The 6,031-nt window shown below is 39.8% G+C and overlaps 1 non-coding gene across 1 annotated transcript; it reads left to right on the forward strand.

Annotated features, from left to right (window-relative positions):
* The first annotated feature begins 4,888 nt into the window (after positions 1-4,888).
* TRNAL-AAG lies at positions 4,889-4,970 on the forward strand. Its single transcript has one exon. It is a non-coding gene; the product is annotated as a tRNA-Leu (tRNA).
* Positions 4,971-6,031: the final 1,061 nt, after the last annotated feature.

Consider the following 6,031-nt stretch of genomic DNA (forward strand, 5'->3'; position numbering starts at 1 on the left):
AATTAAAGCAAAAATGGAGGTAAACATTCCACTTTTTTTTGCAGATTTTCCATTTTAATCCATTTTTTCCTATAGCACAGCAAGGGTTAACAGCAAAACAAACCTCAATATTTATTAGGGCTCGTGCACACGATAGTATGTATTTTGCGGTCCGCAAAAAAACGATTCGCTAAAAATATGAATGACGTCCGTGTGCATTCTGTATTTTGCGGACCGAAACAGCTGCCCCTAATAGAACAGTTCTATCCTTGTCCGTAATGCGGACAATAATGGGACAAGTTCTATTTTTTTGTGGAATGGACACACGAGCATACGGAAACAGAATGCACACGTAGTAACTTCTGATTTTTTTGCGGACCCATATGTGGTCTTAACCCCTTAAGGACTCGGCCCCTATTTCACCTTCTGGACTTGGCCATTTTTTGCAAATCTGACCAGTGTCATTTTAAGTGCTGATAACTTTAAACGCTTTGACTTATCCAGGCCATTCTGAGACAGTTTTTTTCGTCACATATTGTACTTCATGACACTGGTAAAATGAAGTAAAAAAAAAAAAATCATTTTTATTTATAAAAAAATACAAAATTTACCAATTTTTTTTTAAAAATTGCAAATTTCCAAATTTCAATTTCTCTACTTCTATAATACATAGTAATACCTCCAAAATAGTTATTACTTTACATTCCCCATATGTCTACTTCATGTTTTGGATCATTTGGGAATGATATTTTATTTTTTGAGGATGTTACAAGGCTTGGAAGTTTAGAAGCAAATCTTGAAATTTTTCAGAAATTTTCAAAAACCCAATATTTAGGGACCAGTTCAGGTCTGAAGTCACTTTGCGAGGCTTACATAATAGAAACCATCCAAAAATGACCCAATTCTATAAACTACACCCCTCAAGGTATTCAAAACTGATTTTACAAACTTTGTTACCCTTTAAGTGTTCCACAAGAATTAATGGAAAATAGAGATACAATTTCAAAATTTCTCTTTTTTGGCAGGTTTTCCATTTTAATAATTTTTTTCCAGTTACAAAGCAAGGGTTAACAGCCAAACCAAACTCAATATTTATGGCCCTGATTCTGTAGTTTACAGAAACACCCCATATGTGGTCGTAAACTACTGTGAGGGGCACACGGCAGGGCGCAGAAGGAAAGGAATACCATACGGTTTTTGGAAGGCAGATTTTGCTGGACAGTTTTTTTTGACACAATGTCCCATTAGAAGCCCCCCTGATGCACTCCTAGAGTAGAAACTCCATAAAAGTGACCCCATCTAAGAAACTACACCCCTCAAGGTATTCAAAACTGATTTTAACAAACGTTGTTAAACCTTAAGGTGTTCCACAAGAATTTATGGAAAATAGAGATACAATTTCAAGATTCACTTTTTTGGCAGATTTTCCATTTTAATAATTTTTTTACAGTTACAAAGCAAGGGTTAACAGCCAAACAAAACTCAATATTTATGGCCCTGATTCTGTAGTTTACAGAAACACCCCATATGTGGTCGTAAACAGCTGTACGGGCACACGGCAGGGCGCAGAAGGAAAGGTATGTCATACGGTTTTTGGAAGGCAGATTTTGCTGGACTAGTTTTTGTGACACCATGTCCCATTTGAAGCCCCCCTGATGCACCACTAGAGTACTCCAACTCCAAAAAAGTGGCCCATTTAGAAACTACGGGATAGGGTGGCAGTATTGTTGGTACTAGTTTAGGGTACATATGATTTTTGGTTGCTCTATATTACACTTTTTGTGAGGCAAGATACAAGAAATAGCTGTTTTGGCAGCGTTTTTATTTTTTGTTATTTACAACATTCATCTGACAGGTTAGATCATGTGATATTTTTATAGACCAGGTTATCACGGATGCGGCGATACCTAATATGTATTTATTTACTATTTATATGTATTTATATACTATTTATGTAAGTTTTACACAATGATTTCTTTTTTGAAGCAAAAAAAATAATGTTTTAGTGTTTACATAGTCTGAGGGCCATAATTTTTTCAGTTTTTGGGCGATTACCTTGGGTAGGGTATGATTTTTGCGGGATGAGATGACGGTTTTATTGGCACTATTTTGGGGTGCGTGTGACTTTTTGATCGCTTGCTATTACACTTTTTGTGATGTAAGGTGACAAAAATTGTTTATTTAGCACAGTTTTTATTTAAAAATTTTTACGATGTTCATCTGAGGGGTTAGGTCATGTGATATTTTTATAGAGCCGGTCGATACGGACGCGGCGATACCTAATATGTATACTTTTTTTTTTTATTTATGTAAGTTTTACACAATAATATCATTTTTGAAACAAAAAAAAAATCATGTTTTAGTGTCTCCATATTCTGAGCCATAGTTTTTTTTATTTTTTGGGCGATTGTCCTCAGGTAGGGGCTCATTTTTGCGGGATGAGGTGTGGTTAGATTGGTACTATTTTGGTGGGCAAACGCCTTTTTGATCGCTTGCTGTTGTATTTTTTGTGATGTAAGGTGACAAAAAATTGTTTATTTGCACAGTTTAAATTTTTTATTTTTTACGGTGTTCATCTGAGGGGTTAGGGTCATGTGATAGGTTTATAGAGCCGGTTTATACGGACGCGGCGATACATTATATGTCTACTCCCCCCCCCCCTATTTTCTTACCAATTTTTTTACTTCTATTTTGGGGAAAATGACGTTTTTGTTTATTTTTACTTGAAACTTTAATTTTTTGGGGGGGGAAAACTAATTTTTTCAACTTTTTTTTTTCACTTTATTTTTTGTCCCACTTTGGGAATTGAACTTTTGGGGGTCTATCCTTTACAATGCATTCCAATACTTCTGTATTGGAATGCATTGGCTGTATGAGTAATACAGTGTGTATTACTCATACAGCTTCCTGCCTGTGAGATCCAGGGGGCTGGATCTCACAGGCTCGTCACCGGAAGGCAGCGCGATGCCTTCCATTGCCATCGGTTCCCCCCCACAGCCTCATGGGGACCCGATGGCACCGCCGACCTCCGCGCCGCACCAGGTAAAAGCCGCAAACCGCAGATCCGACACGGGGGGGGGGGGGGGGGGGGGTCATGGGACCCTCCCACGCATTTAGCCCGAGGTGCCTGCTCAATGATTTGAGCAGGCACCTTGTTCTGATCACCAACCCCGCCGGGTGATCGAACAACAACATGACGTACCGGTACGTCATGGGTCCTTAAGGACTCGGGAACCATGCCGTACCGATACGTCATGGGTCCCTAAGGGGTTAAACTGCTGTATGGCACGTGGCAGGATCAGAAGGGAAGAAGCATTATATGGCTTTTGGAGGGCAGATTTTGCTGGAATGGTTTTTGGGCATCATTTCACATTTAAAGAGACTGACAGGGGCATAGCTATAGGGCAGTGCAGAGGTAGCAGTCGCTACCACGGGGCCCAGCAGCCCTGTGGGGGCCCAAAGACCCTTGTGGTGCATAAGAAGAACCAGTATTATAGAAAGTGCATGCTGGTCAAAACATCTCTGGCTGGAGGGAAGGGGTTAGGTCAAGAATTGGATATGGGGGGGAGGTGCCATTTTAATTTTTGCCTCAAGCAGCATGAAGGCTATGGGCTTCCCGGCCCCTGGCCACAAAGCACTGAGGGAAGGAGGGCCCCAAGCTGAACTCTGCACCAGGGGCTTATGAGCCTTTAGCTACATCCTGGACCCTGCAGGTAGCCTACAGTAGAAATGCCCCAAAAAGTGACCCTTTTAGAAACTACACCTGTTGAATGGGATGTTCAGAGCTGAACCCAAACATAAGCTCCCTTCACTCATTTACCATGAGTGGAGCATCGGAGAATTTACCATCCATTAGTGCTGTGAATGTCACCCGGGATCACTGCTAGGTGGAAGCCTCCGTCTAGCATAAAAAGAAAATGCCAGGTTCGTCACGGCAGTAAACAAACAGCCCTTGTCGTGCGCTATGCAGGTGCAGGGAAAGAGGGAGCATCCACAATCATGATGAAAATGTTGTGTGAGATGAAGGATACAATGGGGTCTAGTTGTACTAGTGTTGATGGCTAATATTCTAATCGTGAATTCTATCGTGAATATCGGCACTTCGAGAATTCACGAAGATGTAGAATATAGTGCTATATTTTCGTAATCGCGAATATTCTAGATTTTTTTTCATCAGTACCCTCCCTTCTTGCTTGTGGGTCAATGAGAAGGCTGCAATATTTTTGGCAGAGCTTAGCAACATCCCTGGCAACCAATAGGAAAGTTGCCTACCCCTTACTATATAAGAACCTCCCCAGCAGCCATTTTCTGCTGTTATTTGCAGTTCTTAGAGAGAGAGCAGTGACATTGCTGTGCTCTGTGCTTTCATCTGGATCCTATTCCTTATCCAATTACATTAGATAGTTAGTTAGCTCATATATATCATACAGATAGTTAGTAGGAGATAGTCAGTGTAGGTTAGATGGTGATATAGTGTAGCTGGTTCCAGTGCAGGGTGTTAGGTAGTGTGATGGGAATTACTGTTTCTCTGCTGTCCATACATACATGCTACAGACATAGTGCTGTGATGTCACAACAATACGTAGTCACCAATCAGTAATATCTACTCAGACCTGATCAAATGTGAAGTTTGCATGTATTGCGCAAAAGATATGCGCATCATTAGTGCTGATTTGTGCAATCGCAAAAATAATGACGAGATCACGAATTGTAGAATTTGCGAATTTATTGTGAATATTATGTGAAAAATTCACGAAATATTGCGAAAACGAATATTGCCTATGTCGCTCATCACTAGTTGTGACATACAACCTATCGCAACTGCTACAAAAACCCTGCCCTGCTCAATTGTGTGTAGGTTTTAATGTAGAAAAATCCAGAACAGTGTTGTAAAAAGGGTACTTCCACAGGTAGCGTGGCCGAGCGGTCTAAGGCGCTGGATTAAGGCTCCAGTCTCTTCGGGGGCGTGGGTTCGAATCCCACCGCTGCCAGAATGTTTTTTTTTTATTCTGAGAAAACATTTAGAGCAGTTCAGATCTGACACAACAATTTGGTTACAGTATGACAAATTCTTAAAGGAATTTCAAGGAACGTCTCAGGAAACCCAATCTTTTATGCCTTGTCTTCTTTATGCCTTGTCTTCTTTTATGCCTTGTCTTCTTTTATGCCTTGTCTTCTTTTATGCCTTGTCTTCTTGCCAATCTTTATAACTAACTTCTAACTGGAAATCTAGTTGTGAACTGCCCCCTCAAGTCCTGTAGCAGGCATTTTATAGTCTATAAGGTGTATATGGACTGTTCCTTGAAGTCAAAAATAAAACAAAAAAAAACTTTTTTATATTGGAAATTAGCCTCTAGTTTCCTTGATTATAGAGGTGTTCCCACAGATGCTCAATTGGGTTTAAGTCTGGGAAATTAGGGGTTAGGGTAGTACATAGAAGTCTTGGTCATGCTCTTCCAACCAATGTCAGACATTTCTAGCCGTGTGACACGTCACATTGTCCTGCTGGAAGATCCTATCCACCCCAGGGAAGACAATCAGCATGTATGGGTGTAAGTGATCTTCAAGGATGGATTCATAACTAAATCCATTCACAGTGCCTTCCATATGGATGAATGGGGGCCAGAGAATGCCACTAAAACCTTCCCCAGGCCATGACGCTGAAGGAGAAAATGAAAAATATATAGTATAATGCCGCCTGATTACAGGGAGTGCAGAATTATTAGGCAAGTTGTATTTTTGAGGATTAATTTTATTATTGAACAACAACCATGTTCTCAATGAACCCAAAAAACTCATTAATATCAAAGCTGAATATTTTTGGAAGTAGTTTTTAGTTTGTTTTTAGTTTTAGCTATTTTAGGGGGATATCTGTGTGTGCAGGTGACTATTACTGTGCATAATTATTAGGCAACTTAACAAAAAACAAATATATACCCATTTCAATTATTTATTTTTACCAGTGAAACCAATATAACATCTCAACATTCACAAATATACATTTCTGACATTCAAAAACAAAACAAAAACAAATCAGTGACCAATATAGCCA

Source organism: Bufo bufo, chromosome 1, assembly GCF_905171765.1.
Source record: "Bufo bufo chromosome 1, aBufBuf1.1, whole genome shotgun sequence".
Lineage (NCBI taxonomy): Eukaryota > Metazoa > Chordata > Amphibia > Anura > Bufonidae > Bufo > Bufo bufo.